This window comes from Patella vulgata, chromosome 9 (assembly GCF_932274485.2).
Source record: "Patella vulgata chromosome 9, xgPatVulg1.2, whole genome shotgun sequence".
NCBI lineage: Eukaryota > Metazoa > Mollusca > Gastropoda > Patellidae > Patella > Patella vulgata.
The window spans coordinates 30,387,519-30,406,810 of NC_065887.2; the positions used below are offsets into that span (position 1 = coordinate 30,387,519).

The 19,292-nt window shown below is 33.4% G+C and overlaps 1 protein-coding gene across 1 annotated transcript in view; it reads right to left on the reverse strand.

The window, feature by feature from the left end:
* Nucleotides 1-17,030, reverse strand: part of LOC126831637 (rab effector MyRIP) — a 95,768-nt gene extending 78,738 nt beyond the window's left edge. The window contains exon 1 of the mRNA XM_050562232.2: nucleotides 16,902-17,030. The gene's annotated coding sequence lies outside the window, so the exon portion shown is untranslated. The remainder of the gene's footprint in view (nucleotides 1-16,901) is intronic.
* Nucleotides 17,031-19,292: the final 2,262 nt, after the last annotated feature.

The window sequence follows — 19,292 nt, forward strand, 5'->3', positions numbered from 1 at the left end:
AAAACCAATAAAATATTTGAATAACATAGTTTTTACACTTTATAATGTCGAAAATGTATGTGTTAAAATCAACAATATCTTTTTATTCCTCCATTATATAGTACTTCTAGGGTTTAACTTCCATACATATTATTCTACATAAAGAACTCTTTATCAAATCTTTTTTTGGTCCTGTCTATAGCAATTTTGTCCAGTGATGTGTCCAGCATAATAATAGGCCAATTATTAAATATGAACATGAAGCTTGTATAATACATCTTGACAACTTCATTTCCTTTTTCACATCTTGCTTATTAATATGACGTCTGTAAATCCATGACGATAACTCAAAACATCTTATCAATAAAAGAATCAAGAACAGATAAATGATATAATTTCATCTGGCTGCCATGTTACATTAGAGACAACACCCGTCATGACTGGTCACTTTTTGTAAATCATTTTTTTTTTTTTTTTTTGAGTGAAGCCAGTACCATTACAGGCCCGGGACTGTTCAGCACAGTGGATGCTTAGGGCTATAGCCCCTGGATCCATTCATTTATTTACATATTTCTTACAATGTCGCTGTAGTTTGTCTTGTCTGCAGGACTGTCTGTCGTTTTTTGTTTTGGTTGTAGTGTGGGTCTCCTGCACTTACTAATAAAGAGGAAATATGGTAGAGCAGGGCATTTTCCTGGCTTTAAAGGTTATTATTTAGACATTTATTCACATGACAGGCCCATAATCAACCTTCTAGATTATGGATCAGCTTGGATATTGAGTGGATTAAACAATGCCTGACATATTTGCATTAAAAGTTTATTCCCCCCCCCATCCCCCAAGCCGAAATTTTCCGAAAATGCCTAACTGTCGATAAATGTCCTGACAATAGAGTTATATACAGCTTTCTATTCTTATATTAAATATCTTATTTAGATTAAAAGTAAAGTAGCAATTTCCTCAGAATAATGTGATTTGACTGAAAATTTCAATATATTCATTTTCATGATATATTTTTGAATTATTGTAGCAAGAATGGACAAATCTTTCGCAAATTCTCGCATAATGCCTCTTTAAGTAGTATTCTTAACCCTTAAAAAGAAATTCATAAAAGCCTGAATTGTTTTGTGTATCATTTTGGTGAGTTTGTGTACGTGTTGGGGATACTGTATGTCATACATGTCCTGGCACCCATATTTTCAAATGGTCTATTATTGGATAATTGAGCAATTATTGTGTTAACTCTAATTTAATAACAAGCCCTCATTTATTAATAGGCCTACTAATATAAGAGGCAAGTTTATATATGTAGTAGGAAGATCAAAATAAATGTTTTTGTGACCTTGTGGCAAACATAAAATTTCTATCTAAGCAAGGCTCACTTCACTAAACTGTTTGATGTTATACCTGGGATTACAAGTGATTGGAATAGAAACTCTGATTAGTTCAGGTTTAATGATATTTAGTAAGGAATACCAGATGGTTACCAGATGGTTGATGAGATCTCCCCATTTTTGGCAAATTCCAATCTTATAACAAGTATGATGACAATTGTATCACCCCTACATTATAACAGAGCATCAGTAAAATTGTACAGGACTAAGATAAAGTTTTCTAAAAATCATTCGGAGAGAAACACAGTTTTATCTATTAAATATATCATACTTAAATGATGGCATGCATGACTCAAAAAGTTATCTTTGCATTAACACTTGTGTAAATAGTTACATCTTTGAAGAAAGTAAAACAATAGCTTTATCTCAGACACTTTATTGAAACAAGTCTAATATATCCAACAAAATTAATTGAAATATTCTCTCTTACTGAATCTAAGTTTGATTAAGAATCACCAATAAATCTACTCCAAATCAAACATTAATTTGAAGAAACTCTTCTGGATTTATTAGAGGATTGTATATCCTAGAACAATATTGAATTCCTTTGAAGTCCTTAAATTATTCAAGAACAGATATTTAAGTCCAGAGGTGAGCACAAAAGAACGGCTTATAAAAGACTGGTGTGATATTAAAACTGACAAATAAATTGATCTCTGGGTCTGCAGACGACAGTTAATAACTTCTACCACGAGATCAAAAGACTTATGATTTGATAATGGTTTCTGTTGTCTGGCACCAAATTTGCAGGGTATTCTTTGAATTACATACATGTACATGTACATTGTATGCATAGCCAAGAAGCAATGGTTACGAGTATTATCAGATCATTAACTATTGCTACAATTAATATTACAATTTCTATGATTGTGAAATGAACAGGGTTATGTCCAATTTTTAAGTGGTCATGTAACTTCCCCTGGGTCCAGATTCTATATCGACTTTACTTGTGCCATCACTAATTGAAATAACAAAGTAGAATTGTTTATCCTTACCAAATCAAAAGTGTGCTTTCCCCTTGTCAGTGTCTAGTTATTCAGATGGTAAAAATAAACGAGGTATCGTATACATGTTGGAATGCATGTCAAGAACCCTTGACAGTTGAAATTCAATTGCTGTCTGGGCAAAATTTCCCTCATAACGAACTCTATGGCGCATGCCAGTTTTCAATTGCCACGTTGGTGCAGAAAAGTAGGATGTTAAACTTCATTTCATTCCATTCATTCATTCCTTTAAATGAGCTATGAAACTCTATTAAACAAACCATTAATCCTTTACAAAATTCTAAAATATTTTTATTTGAAAGTTGCCAACAAGATAAATGTAAGTAGTCTGTTTCTCCACATTCTAGTACATACTGGATTTGCATCTTTTATCAACAGATACCCTTGGAAATATAGGACAGCCTACAAAATGTTTGAAGTACAAAATGTAGAAATATGTTTATTGTTAAAACCATCATCTAGAAATAAGGGAAATATCAATGCTGTTGATTGTCATTTGAGGAATTTGAATCCATTGTGGAAAGGAACATTAGCCCAAAAGTTGGTCAATTTAAAAAAGATATGATGAATTGGACATTTTGAAACATTTAGCATCCTCAGATAAATAAGCCAGTGCCACCTATAGAAGATATTAATATTTTCAGGACCAATACGTTCAGTTGGATCTGTAAACCAAGATATAAAATAACTAAGCCTTTGATCTATAAAGCAAATTATCTTGGGAACAATAATAATTGTCAGATTTGATCAATCATGCCAGTTACTACACTAATTATTCTCTATGGGTAATATAACACTTTCTTTTTTCCGAGTCAATGGTTTTTCACATAACATGTCATGATCACTTGAGATTTCATCATCTTACTTGCATAATAACAGACAAGTTCTGGTACCAGGCAAATGAAATCACCCATGTTATTTTATAAGGATCTGAATTAATTAAGCAAGGTCGTCATGGAAACTTATGATTTTTCACGGCAAAATACACACTAAAATGTACTCAAATTCACTGGATAATCTCCCAGCTTGGATTTAATCATATTAAAAAGTGGCGAACAAAAAATTCAATAAAAGTTAAAAGTGACGCCAGCTTGTTTGACAAGCGGCTGTCATGCAAGATAAGACCACATTTTGCAAAAGAACAAGCTAAAAAAAAAAGAAGAAATTTTTCATACAATCAGGGGCTATACGGTAATCCAGGAGTTATGGTCTGATATGAGCCATATACATTTTAAGTTTTGTCAAAATCAGATAAAAATTTAGACCTGTTTGTCAAAATAAACATAAATTGGTCAAAAGGCCATTTTTAAAAAATCAAGATGATCAATGAAGTGGTTTTTTGGGGTTTTTTTTAATAAGAATCCAGATCCAGTGATGTCTATTTAGTTAAATTTTGACCACATTTTTGTTCTTTTTAACTATAAGGTGAATTTTCACCACTTTGATTTACATTCGTTTTGACCATATCCAGTTTTTATTATCTGCAATTCACATCTTTGTAAATACTGAATAGACATGAACTATTTTTGGACGAATATTCCCTTAGAAATTCAACTTTGACAATGTTCTTGTTTGCAAGTAATTAACATCTAAAAATATCTGCATGTAAGTGATGTCAAAAATTTCATTAATAATAAATTTGAACACGCACAATATACATGTACCTCGGTTGTCAAACCCAATAAAATCAAAATATCTCATTTCAGATACCAGCAAAGATTTACAGATCTGCAATGCCTGACATGAGTTCTTTCTTTTAATGGGCATGGCTATTTTAACTTTTGACAGTTTAGTTTGCCAGTTTTAGCACTTAGAACACCCCAAACCAGGGCTCCTTAAACCGCTCTTTCACATGCACAGCTGTCGGTCCTATAATACAGAAATATATTCACATACATGTATCTCTGGCGGTTGGAGGCAGTCTATGAAACAGCCCTTCGGATAGTTCGAATCTGTTCAGGAATGTACTGGAATTAATATGTCACTCTTCTCTAATTTTCTTCAAGGAACTGGGGAAGTCAATATTTACATGTACCAAGTGTAAAGGGTTAAGATTACAATCGAAATGAAATGAAATGGGGTTTAACATCCTACTGTTCTGACCCAACTGAACTAATGAAGATGGGCATACACCATGCAATGTGATGTGAGGGAAATTTTGCCCAGACAAAGGCGCTACAACCTACTCTTATATAGAACTCCAAATGCCAAGGGATCTTTTGCATGCAAGCCAATATATCCCATTAGAACGACTAGGCAGCTGAAAATCCTGATGAACTTTCTTGGCCAATACCGGAAGCAAACCCGCGAACTCCAGGCTAGCGAGCCAGCGTCTTACTTATTTAGCCACCGTGGCTTCTGAAATTACAATCATGCTCCACAATAAGCTGCACCTGTTATGAATAGTCAAACTTACAGCATATTTAGTAATACAGTCATTCGAACAATAACAAGTTTGTTCTAGTGTGACTTAATGCAATTTACATTGTAAACCATCTTTAAATAATTGAATAAATTCATTGACTGTAACCATCAACTTGATACATAAAAAACCTTTTTAACAACAGGATACTGAAATACTTGAATACAAACAATTACAAACACATTCCAACAACTACCATTGCATGAAATGTCACATTAATGTCGAGAGATCATGGAGATGTGGGACACACCAAGATATTAAAGATATTCACTAGTCTAATTGGGACGGTTGAGTGGTCTAATGCTTTAGATCATAAGGTCTGTCATGCAGTCAAACGATATGTTTTCAATCCCAAGCTTGTGCATGTTTTCTCTGCAAGCGAATTATTGAAATTAAATGTTACCATACGTTAGTCCCAAAATGACCCAGAGAGGACATTAAACTCCATTTCTATCTTTTCACAGGTCTAATTCTATGTTTTCAGTATTATGTTTTAAATGCATATTGCACATGTATATGAAAGATACTTTAGGTAATTTACTAAGGTCAACGCGTGGATCTTGATCAAAATGTTTGGCTGATATAATATTACAACACTATAATTATTAGTCCTGTGCAAGATTACTACTCTATTTCATCTGCATACAAGAATAATAAACTCGGTGCCGCCATTGTTAGAGAATGAGAAATGTTGCAGAGTACTCATAATTGCTTTTTCGACTGGGTTCACACAAATTAATTCTCAAAAACCAAAGGCTTGAAGAATTAGATTTATATATTATGGAAAGAAATCAGAATTAATACTAAATGGTAAATGTATGCCAACTGAACTTCCAAAATAAATAACAAGTGGTATAAGGTGGTATAAACACACCCTTCTCATAACACAATATAAACCAGTTTTAAAATCTAAAGAACATTCTTTAGCAAGTAGACTCAGAAAGAGAGAGAGAAATGGGATTTAACGTCCACTCGACACAAGCTAGGTCATTTCGGGACTAACACATGGTTCAATTTTATTTCAATAATTCGTTTGCACGTAGGGTCTTTAGCAGTGGGAGGAAACCAGAGGACCCAGAAAAAACCCTCGAGGCTGGACTGGCGACCCTACTCTTAGTCACGTACAACCGGGGAATCGAAACCCCACCAGTTGACTCAATGACGGACCTTATGATACAGCGTGCACCAGGGCTGTCGGTAATTTTTCACAGATGATTAGCAGCACTGCTAATCAAAAAGTCCAATTTTGCCAAATTTGATTAGCAAATTTAAAAATTGATTAGCAGTTTTTCAGTTTCAAATCAACATAAAACACCTAAATAACAAGATTATTTTAATTTTAATTGATAGCAAATGATTAGATTTCATTCTTAAGATTTTTTTAGAATGTTAGCACTTCTACAGCTAGCTGTGAACATTTCTGAATGAATGTAGACTTTTGTTAGGCCTTATGTCTGAAGCCAATTCTTGGCAGTGGCTTCTTATTTCTTCGTTAGAAAACAATTTCGTCTGCTTTTTATCGTGTGTTATTATTTTTGTTTAATCGGAAGCATGCGGTATTTTACGAATAATCTCGATTAACTAGACGCACGCGATATAAACAATTATAGTGTACGGGAATTCTTACTTTGATTTCTCACTTTACAATACGTTTACACGTATTTATTTTTTTATATTTTATTTACAATACGTGGGGGATACACTGAATTTATTTTTTTTCAAATTGAATACTGATATAATTACTCGAAATTGACATGTCTCGCAACGTGAGTGGTACTACTTGATTCCCTATTTCCGGTTTAATAGTCCCGATTCATAGAGTTATGTCCCTGTATTATATAGTATCATGAATTGAGTCTGGGTAGTTCGAGAAGAAAATGTCACACGGAGAATTCCGTTTTGTTTATAAAATTTATTTGATATTTTATACGCGTTGAAAGTGTTGAGAAATGTGGATAAATCTTTGTGTCAATATCCAAAATGACAGGCATATTATTGATTCGCAGTTACTGCGAATCAAAAATGTTAAATTTTAATTTTTGATTAGCATCGGACAAAATATGTATCGCAAATTGCGCTGCGATACTGGTTGTCGGCAGCCCTGGCGTGCACGTGCTAACCATTCGACTAACCAACCCCCACTCAGAAAGAGAAGTGACATTAGGTGTCATAGAAGGAGTAAGAAGAATCTGTCTCAAACACAATACAAAATAAAGAATACTGTCACTTACATGTACCATTATCAAAATCTTCTTAGTAATATGCAAATAAACCACATGTTGTTATGTTATAAACTGTACTTGCCTCCAGTAATCTAAGGTATTTTATGCTTCAGTACTCTCTATCAATAGAGACTCGGGGCACACAGTCATATAAGGCCGATTCACTCAATGCAATACATCATGACATCAAAATTGATAATTTTAAACCATATCTCTAATCATTCTAAACAAATAAAACTAGTGATTTTATACATAACCCCCGGTTGTACATGACAAGGAGTATAGGGTCGCCTGTCCAACCTCGTGGGGTTTCTCCGGGTTCCTCCCACTGCTAAAGACCCCTACGCACAAGCAAATTATTGAAATATTAAAACCATGTTAGTCCCGAAATGACCTAGTTTGTGTCGAGTGGACGTTATAAACCCCATTTCTCTCTCTCTTTTTATACATGACCAACTCTGGTTAATTGAAATACATGTTGCTAGGCACATGAGATTAAAATTAGACAACACAATCAAGGAGGGTTTTTTTTTTTCCATTTCTATGTCACTAAAATTTACACTACACTATGGTCTAAAAACACCTTTGTCAAGTTTTATGTTCAGATGACTCCTTCTTTAATTAGCCAATTAAAAGATGCTTTTCCTTCAGCAATAATTATTTCAGCTGATCAAAGTGGCTCAAAACAACTTTCAAAGAGATAAATTGTAAAGAAATTGTTAGATCTTACCATGGACCGTATATACATGTACGGTCCATGATCTTACTTAGAGCAGACCTACGATATATCCATGATGGAAATAAATAAATAGCTGAAACGTTTAAAAAGAATTCTTATTCTTACATTCTATTTCCTCAGCACTTAAATGCTAAAACTCATAAAGGCATGAAATTTATTGTTTTAGTTCCTATGTTGACAATAAATCTAAATTTGAAGGTACCAGTACGCTGAGTACGGTATTTGAATACGAAATTTAAACTTATTATGTATGACTGCATTTTGACTTTTTGACTCCTGTGTCTCAATGGCCAGAGCTTGTCTGATATGGGAACAAGCAGCCTACAGTTGTTACAGATGTAATTGTAATAGATGTCAAGCCTACCTGTTATTGCTATAATTGTAGCCCCAGGAATCAGAATGGAGAGTACTATACATAGCTTTAAGTTCATTCCTTCACAACTTTATTTAGCTTATTTAGAATTACTTTAAATATTATTATTACAGAACTGTGTATTATATGAAAAAATCACATTACTATGGTAACCAAGAGAGCTTAGTTAACCAACCAAAACAATCACCCATAATTGCTTTTGATGTCTGACATGAACAAACAGTACAATGGTCTGAATTGGGACATCTTGTCTTATCAACATCCACTTGGTGTAATAATTGTCCAGCTGAGAAATTTGTCTATTGATCTAATTGAATGACAGAAAATTTAATACTGATGTCCAATGATTACTGTCACACTAACACTAGGGACCGGGTATCATTCAGATGTGATGAAAAAGGGAAAGAAACTGAGCTTACCATCTATAATCTAATACACATATCCAGTTAATAGATTGCAGAAAGTGATAAATACCATCAAGATTCATCAAAAACCACCCAGTTTGTGCTACCGTTTAGTTGGAAATGGTTGTCTAGTTTATGAAACTAAATGGTCATAAACTGGATGACCAATATCGACAAAACTAAACTAAATGGTCATAAACTAGATGACTGATGTCAAAACTAAATGGTTTTTCTTAAACTAAATAGTAGCACAAACTGGGCGTTATTTGATGAATCTTGATGGTATTTAATACTTTCTGCATGGCAATCTATTAACTGAATATGTGTATTAGATTATAGATGGTAAGCTCATGCAGTTTCTTTCCTTTTTTCATCAAATCTGAATGATACCTGGTCCCTAGTGTAAAGAAACATTCACTTGCACATAATTAGGTCATTTGTTTCACCTTTTAAACTTATTCTCATCTAACTGTATTATGTAAATACCACAACATTTTTTTTTAGTCAAATTGATTATTAAGGCCACAATAAATTAACTCAGTGTGAAAAGACCATATTCCTGGGGGAGAAAGATAGGAGGATATTGAATGTACTGGTTATATCTACCACTGTATATCAATTATTCTATTAGTCTCCTACACTGTAATTATACTGACAACATAATTATAATAAGTGGACTGGTATTTTACATGTACATGGCGGAATTCTGATGATGCAGTTTCACTCGGTACCCTGTTTGGAACATACTTAATTACAGCAGAGAATTGATTTATCATATTGCTTCACCTTTTTTTACGAATCTTTATAAATCTTTGATTTAGCATTATATTTTATATTGATTTACCTATTATTTTATACTTGTTGTAATTCAATCTACATCTAGTCTTCTGAGTACTGTATTGAATTATTGTATAATATATATGCCAGAGATCTTTGTAACTAAAAGAAATAAGGTTAACATGCCAAATCGGGTACCGATTCAAACTACAACATCTGTCTAATTCAAAATAAGTTATGTTATAAATGTAATTGTCTATCTCAATGTATATGTATAAATGAAACATTAAGCATGATATAAAATTGAAAGTTTCTATTCTTTATGTAGTTTCTGTTATTCAATAAATAAATAAAAATTTATTTTAAAAAATACAAATTTTAATGAAATGTTGTTTTCGAATCATTGATATGAATTCAATTTGAATCAGGTATTTGTTCCCCGAAAAATCTAACCTTGGGAATAGCACCATAAGGAAAAATGCAAGTTTCTCCATTTCCCATGGCCTGATGTAAGTTAAATATCTTTTCGTCTTGACGATTGATTTTGAACAAATTAAATTACATTTATATCAGACATATTCATCAATTATAATTTAATTGATACAAAACTTTCAAGCTATAATTTGATAACTAATTCTCATATTTTACATAAAAATGACCAATATATCAATATTATGCTTCTCTTTTAAGTCTTTAACAACAAAAGCTTCCAATACCTTTTAAAGAAAACTCTAAAACTCTTGCAGACAAAGCTTGGTGAGGTGCAATGATTCTAAGATAAATTATTTTACTAACAATGGGCATCAGACCAATCGCTACACATAAGACCTGTGTTCAAGCATTGCATACATATAAATGAAAGAATAAATAATCAATATGTTCATAAAATTTCACATCATAATCAATTGGATTTAAGAGCGTGTCCTCGAGAAAACCATGCAGAAGGTGCTAAGGCTTCAATCACAGATTTTGACCAAATTTGGTTTATAAGTTGGGATAGTCCCAAAACACATAAATGTGCAATATTAGATAAATCTTTCAATTCCTGTATGAGAAAATTGAAAAAACATTTTTCATATGGTGAAATTGCCAAAATCTGTCTTTTCTCAAATACCAACTTTGGCAAGTCCTTACACCTTTACTATACGTAACAGAAAGACCAAACTCACACAGTTTATCGATGACTCAGTGCTGTTATCACAATATTAACTTCAGACAATTCTGGCAAACAAGATCTGTATACGGACTGGATATCAAAGCCTGTCTAAATTCCCCATTTTTCGTCACCCAAAGTTTGACGCCCTATAGCTACTTCTTTCATGGGGTGGGTTTAAAAAATTTATGCTCACGTGAACAAGCAACCTCCCAACATTTGATACAAAAAATAAAAATGACCGGAATCGACTTGACAAAAACTAGGTAAAGGAAACAATAACCCATGAAATTAACCTGTAATTTACCTATTTTGGAGATAATTAACCGTAGTAGATAAAAAAAAACTAACAATTTATTTTCCTTTTCATTCATATGGTGTTTACTACCAGCCCTAAAATACATTAGTATCTGTTTTATAAAAATATCTTGAAAAAAAAATACTTTCAAAGGCCTGTAATCGTTCATGGCTCATCTGGCGTCAACAGGAATTGACTTCTGCAGTTGTCCACGACCTTCCATTGGAGTTTCGACGTGCTCAATCTTAACAAACATATCCATTACTCTCAAATAGACATTATTTTAAATAAAATAATCCAACGAAAATGAAAAATTCACCTAAAAGTGAGATTCGAACCACCAACCGCATGACTTCCCCCGACCCACCCTCTCACCGAGTTGCTTGTCCCAGGGCCCCAAGGTCCATGTCGTGGGCCCTGTCCAGGGGGTTTGCCGCCTCTCTTATTCTAAATCCGGCCCTGAAGGTGCAGCTGACGGTGCCCGAAAGCTGTAGCTACCATACTACACTGTTCAATGTCACCCACTTCGACGCAATTAGGCTTCGTTGCCGTTAATATTTAAGCTTCCACATTTCTGTATTGTAGAAATCAGTGGATGTGTCCCAAAATGAATAGTGGAAACATGCTCTGAAATTAAACATTTTGTAGCCATTTTCGGTAACTTGTTTGAAAATGAAATCTTAAAGAGACAATACAACAAATATGTTAAAGGGACAATACGACAATACCAAATATACAATAAATACAAATACACACTTATATAGAGTACAACATGGTACAAATAATGGCTATGGATATGATGAAAACGTATAAAAGTCAAAAATTTTATTTCTCTAATGAAATTCGCAAAAAAATGTATCACAAAAGCTTTTTTTTAGCACTTTTCAATAAGCTGTATATTTTAAGTATGTTGCATTCCGGTCATTTTTTTTACACCTATGGATGCTATGTGCTTAGCACTTCAAAACCATCCAAAGAAATTCTACTTGCGACCATGAAAGAAAAAGTTACAGTGTATCTTTTTCTGCACTATAAGGACAATGTGAATATGGTACCCTAAAACAAGTCCACACAAAATTAGTATGTACTGATTTTTTTTTTCAAATGAGTGCTGGGGTAGAAGTTGACCACCCGCTTTATCAGACAGCGTCAAAATTAGAAGGTTGCTATTCCACCATAGAATGCAGTCTGTGCTTAAAAAAGGTGATAAGTACACATGTGAAAACCGCCATTTTACCCATAAAATGAATAATTCCTGTACAGTCCTTTAGAGCGACATCAGACTGTAACCACTTCAGCATGTTACCTCTTGCCCCTAGGGGGTGTCATACCATAAGTTTGATCAAAAACTTCCGACCCCCCCATCTTAGCACTTTTTGTGATTTTTGCATGGTCTTCTCGCGGATACACTCTTAAGACACTTTTCTAAACAAGATATAACATTAATAATAAGTTATCAGGAACTTGAAGAAAAATATCAGTCACATTCAATTCTGTGTCAGACAACATGACAGGCACCAGAGGCATTGTGTCTGACAATGCCTTAATTTGTGCCTGACACTGTCTGTGACAGGTGCTATATATCCAGAATTGTTAGAACAATAATTAGTCTAGATTACAATTGATTAAACATGCATTATGCAAGAGCTAAATCTGCCTATTGCAGGTCTTTCTTTAGGCCTGAAATATTTTCTAAAGTATTAATTAGACATTAATTAACTAATCCAGGCCTTAATCAACTCTCGATGGGATCAGATTTCTCCGATATTAAATAGATTAGAATGGTTCAGCGATACTTTGATTTAATCAAATATGGAGGACCGAGACTTAGCTTCGATCAACTAGTACGGTGGTTGAAATTATTGCACACGTCTGTCAAACCTTCAAAGGCTAATATCTTCGCTTGCAATAGAGTAATTTGAATGAAATTTCAAATTATTCATTTTACATCTTCTACTTTCGAACTATTATAGCAAGAATGGCTAGTTCTTTATCCAAATCTTACATAATGTATCTTTAAAGAAGTACAAGTTTTTAGCTTGATATATGTCCCACTTATATCGAGAGACTATATTTAGGGACTAACATATTGTACAGTTTTGTTTCACTAATATGCTTATGCATTGGGGTCTTTAGCAGTGGGAGGAAACTGGAAGACCCAGATAAAACCCACAAGATTAGGCAGGCATACCTACTCTGGGTCAACACAAGTGTGGGATCAAAAACATACTACTTGACTCAATGACAGACCTTATGACCTAAAGTGCATGTGATAGACCTTTCAATCACCTAAGCTCCTACACACCTATAAAACTCGTTTGGGTAAATTAGATCCGTTTTCAGTTTATCAACCACTTCTCGTGATCTGTAATATTATGTTTTTAGTTTTTATAATCATTAAAGAAAGTCAATAGTGTTAGGGTCCCAGTGCATAATTCAATAGCTTAAACACATTACAAGTATCCATTAATTTTATTGGGGTAATCAAGCATGTCCTTCGAAGTGTTTCTTATCATAAAAGATCTTGTGACGCTATTTCAACATAAGTTATGGTAACCATTCAGATTAGAAAATTTTCTATTATCATATTATTTACATACTTTAGGGACATATACTTTAGCCGCCTAGCTGCCATTTTTATATCCATTTGCTTACAGATTTACATGTACATCGAGTACCAGTTAAGACATTTTCACTCAGTTTCTGGTTTTGCCCAACAAATTAAATGAAATGAAATGAAACGAAATGGGGTTTAACGTCCTACTGTTTTGCCCAGCAACCATTTCGATATTTAAATACAAACAAGGATGGCCTTGATATTTTTGGGAGTAAAATGGTAGGCATACACAATACAGTCAAAATAGAACATCAAAATAAATGGCATGGAGCTTAAGGTCTTGTCAACACAATACTTCCATCATTTTGAGACTAACATATAGCAACTAACAAAAATATAGGAAACAGGCATGTAGGTTCTTCTTGGGTACTACTGGCAGATACCCCCACCCCCATCACATACCTACTGGGTCATCTATATATATGGCCGATGTCCAATGAATTATGTCTAGAATACTTTGTGTACACTCGCGGACCTCCAATTTTTGCCTCATCTGAAAAACTATGCAACATAATTTTCAGCCCTGCAGGTGTTATCCTGATAAATAGGAACCAGGCTGGGTCATCAGCTAAATTCTTTGGGTTTTTTTTTTTAAGAAGCACCTAATACCTACAGCTAAACTGTTTTGTTGGTACATGTATCTAACCCCTAAATATAAATATACTCAATTTTAATATCAATTTAACATCAATTCTAATATCATTTTAGTATCAAATCAATGTAATATGCAATCCAATGTCAATGCTAATATCATTTTGGTATAAGTTCTTTTATTTTGATACTCATTTCATATCAATTTAATATTCTTTTAATACCAATTTATGTCATTTAAAAATTATGTGCCCTATTGCTTCTTTCAGAAACCATATCTAATGAAATTGTACTAGATCAAAACCTATACAGGTCACATAAACTTTAGACTTTAGTTACATAATAATATGGTCAATTAGAACCAGGGTATGATGACCACCTTGGTTAAAATATAAAATCAAGATCTATTAGATTACAATGATAATCTATATATCAATAGAAATCATACCGGTCAAAGTCCTGGAGCTAAATGTACAAGTGTATATATTAGATGCCTGTGCAGAGATAAGGCCAAGAAATAAAATACAAGTATATTATGGTTTCTGGATTCTTTTATTTTATTGTAGGGTTTTTGAGTAAGATAGGAAAGAACTAATTGAACTAATAAACTGATCGTTTAATAACCCATTCTAAAGCCTCTGTGATGTCATTTGAAATATTGCAAAGCTTTTATTATTTATTTGCTCTTCTGGGAAATAATGCTGATTCAGACAATTGTAAATAATGAAATTTCAGTGTCTGCGGAAATCGACGCCAAGACCTATTTATAGAACCTGGGAAATGTGAAAAAGTTTAGGGTCAATGATTTTGGCACAAAACAATAGAGTCTGTCAGGTAACTGTAAACACAGGTATATAAGAGGATTGAATTCAACAAGTATCTTCATGAAGAACAGTCATCTTAACAAGTTTATAACTGAGTATATAAACTGAAGATACAATCAAGCCTATATGATACTATTATAAACCATTCAACCATATAAACATGTTCCTCACATTATTTACTAAAATGTTTAAATATAACATAAAGCTCTGTCCAACATAATAGTATACATTAAGCATGTGATCACAAACACCAGTGTTACCTTCAGGGAACATCACTCACCCAACGTTGGTCAAGTTAAATTCAAAACCTCGTGGTTTTTTCGTTCAAGACATGGGATTTATTTTAGAGCTGAGCAACAGAAAAAAACAAATAATTTTTTGAAGCCACATTAATTTTACCTTGCACTATCTTACCAGTAATACAACTTACAGTTAGACGAACTGAATGTCCATATCAATGTCACTCAGCTAAATGTTACAAGCAGCCCTTATACAACGATAGAAAGTCCTTATTAAACGTCATTCAGCTACATCTTACAACCAATTGAATAGAATGTCCTTATCAAATGTCACTTGGCTACATCATACAACCAATATCTACAAATCAACTTATATTTTGAACAATGAATGATGACATTTATGAGAAAAAGAGTAATTGGAATATGTTTGTGATACACATGCATAACACCAACCTTGTACATTAAGGGGAGGGGAGAGGGGGAGGGGAGAGGGGTACTCGAGCATTGAGGGTACTGAATTCTCTGCTCTAGAATGTTGCCGTTGCAAATACTGGCTGGGGTTGAGAAGAACTTTTGGGAATATTTATGTCTGGCCATCACTTCTCAGGTATGGCACCTGTAAAGGTAACAAGGTGTGTCTAGTCATTTGGATTGGAGGAAAAAAAACAAAGTCCAACAATATTCATATTGGGGTGCATGTAAAAGAAACTCTGACACATGGGAATTGAACAAGAATAGGCAGACAAAATTTTACCTTGCACTAAATAGTAAGTATTGAAATACACAAAACTGTTTCAAAATAATTTGAGTATGGTGTTAACAAAACATAAAACCCCATTCCATTCTACTGTACATCATGTTAAACTGTTTTTATCATCCAATAATGAATTACACAGGAGATATCTTGGAATTATCGCAATATCCCCTATAACAGGCTAAATATATCTCCTAAAAGAATTTACTATTTCAAATAGACTTCAAATGACTCGACATCTTTAAATTGTGCAATAATATAAGGCCAGGCCAATAAAGCACTTACCTATTTTAATTTATTTCAGAACAGCTTCCTAACAATTATAGATTTTATTTTATAAGCTTCCTTACAATTTCAGATTTTTTTTTATAAGCTTCCTAACAATTATGGATTTTATTTTATGGCTAATCAACTGGGCAGAAAGTTTAAACCTACATGTAAAACTGCACAAACTTCTGGTAGATCAGAAATGATATTAAAAAGTGTTATTCCACTGGCTAGCAGTAGTCCATGTTGTTTTATTTCATCTCTAACCAAGGAAACGTTTATATTTTCACTCATGCTACGCATTCGTGAAAATATAAGTTTTCTTGCTTCTCGATGAAATAAAATACGTTATTCACTCTAAAACGACAAATATCCTCTATATAACAAACCAAGCATGTGTTCTATATGAGTTTTGGTCTTAATTTCTTGTTGAATCATATTTTGGTTGTAAGTACCACAACAATCTCGTGACTATACTATATATGTAGCAAAATGCATCAGATAAGACAAGGTTTTCCGCGATATAATTCTTGTAGCTACTCGTGACAGTAAAGTTTTTAGTCGTTGGGTTGTTTATTTTTAAGTCTTTATAGAGGTAAATTCTAGCAAAGCATTTTCTTTGACATATCAAGAAGAACTCGACTCCATAAATAATGGATGCTGTAATGTATCTAATATAACTGAAATAAATTGTCAATTCATAAATTCACCAATGCAATGTGCAAATTGAACTGTCAATAAAGCGATCAACATTCATGAAATCCAATCAGCAGCGAACTGTCAATCAGGGTTCCAGTTATTGATAAACAAAAATAAGTAAATCGATTATAATAAAAATACTTACTTTAATAAATCCTTGCTCGCTATCCAAGTGTCAACATATGTAGTATAAGATAGTATGTATGTTTTTAAACAACAAAAGTGTGGTGATCGGTGACCGTAACGTTCACCTAAAGTATAGCTCGAACACAACTTATCGGCTGGCTTTTAGCTTCGCTGACTACACTTCAAGCTCGTGCGCATGTCTTAATTATCTTACTGAAAGACACGTGCGCCGCTTAACGAATTAGCTTTATATGAAAGGGAATTCTTTTTTAAAAAGTAAAAATATAGTTGTTTTTTTTATCTACATTTTATATCTAAAGCATTCATAAATTTGTATCCGCATATATAACTGAGGGGTTTATAACATCTATAGCCTAGTAGGGTGGATTTATTAATGTTTTAAATGGTGTATAGTAAATAACTATGTAATATATACCATGGTGTTGTATTGGTGTCATGTTATTACTTTAAGGCTAGCCAAGATATACCCATATTCCTGAAGCAATGGCCTGATAAATCCTTAATGGGATTTAGGTCTAATCAAATTAAACACTGCCAGGAATATGGGATGTAGGCCTGTACGCTGGTTCCCACCTTTCTGTTAATTCAAATTGCACTTCGTTCTTGGCTATACACTAATAACTTCAAGTATGTTATATTTCCTATTTTAATTTATTTATTAGTAGATATAGTACATATTTATATCAAGTAAAGATTAATACTTCTTAAAAAAGAATTTTTGCAACTTGTGTAGTTTATCCATTTATTTTTCCCGCCATATTTTCCCCTTTTTCCTGTAGTTTTGTGGAGGTACATGTAGCCTATTTTGTGAATCATTAATTAATAAAAACATCTAACACCGGATGTGTTTAGTTTCTTTCCTTCTTTATATCAAATGATAAAAAAAAAATAATATCTATTTATTTTACGTGATATTATATGTTCATTTTGTAAATCTATTTCTATTTTGATTTTATGTTTTCTCTTTATGTTGGTAATATATATGTATTTATATTTTCAGTGTTTGGTTTGTTTCTAAATAAACTGTTAAAAACCACGTATCAAGACACTGCGATAGGGTAAGCCCCGGCTACAATTACAAGAATTGAATATAGCACCCATCATTTTATTATAAACCCAAAGAATTCCCGCGTTTTTTTTTAGTACCCACACCCAGGGCCGGATTAAGCTTGCATGGAGGTCCTGGCATCAACAGTGAAAGGGGCATATTCTGGACATTTTCTGACACACACACACATACACATATACAACATAATAAATGACATTTATTTATGGTGGAAAATTGTTTTTTAGAGCTAATTTAATATTGGGATGCCTGGCCACAGTTCCCACTTAATCTCGCCCTGCCCCCAACCACATGCAGCGTTTTATCGGCAACAGAAATGACAGTGACACCGATGTCGATGCCCCCCGCCGAAATCCCAAACTAAATAGATGACAAATTAATCAATTATCCATTTATCATATTCAAAAGTATCGAGCAATCAAACTGATTATCTATACTTATTCTAAACATAAAATGTTCATGATCATGTGCAGTCACGGTACTGAAGTACCTTCACTCTCCATCAGTTAGAATCAAAGTTATCGTGTCCAAAAGCATCGACTAATGAAATTGCTTATATAGCTCTGTTCAGCTTTAGCGAGAAATGTTAATCAGTCAAGACATTCACCTAATATAAACATCTACATCTACCTCAATTAAAAGCAGAGTTGTTACATGTATGTTCCAACTAGTCTTGACCAATCAAATTGCGTACCGCTACTTAACCTAAAAAGAAAATTCTCATCATCGAACTTAGTCAGGGTATTAATAAAATGAATCTATACTCAGAGTTTCACCGCTCTCATCCAATCAGAACCAAAGTTATCGTGTTCCAAAGTCTCAAACAATCAAATTGCTTATCTCTGCTTAGCCTTAGTGGAAAATGTGCATGATCAAACTCTATCAAGGCATTCACCTAGTATACATCGATTAGATCTATTTTATAAGGCCAACTTCAAGTTTGGTCAAAGGTCACGAGAAGTAAACAGGGCTAACGCTAATCCCAACTCTAACCCTAACCTACAATCGCGCCAACAATCACGTGCCCTAACCTTATTTACATATCAGCGACTTTGACGAAACTTGAGCTGGCCTTAACAAACAAATTTAGCCAATATGGATCTACTCCAAGTTTGAACATTCTACCTCATTTAAAAGGAAAATTTATTGTGTTCCAAAGTCTGGATCCAATCAGATTGAAGTCACTACTTTGCCTATTAATGCCCAGCATCGAACTGTGTTAAAGTATTGATGCAATGAAACTATACACGATGTTTCACCACTATCACTCAATTAGAATCAAAGTTGTCGAGTCCCAAAGTCTCGACCAGTCAATTGCTTATA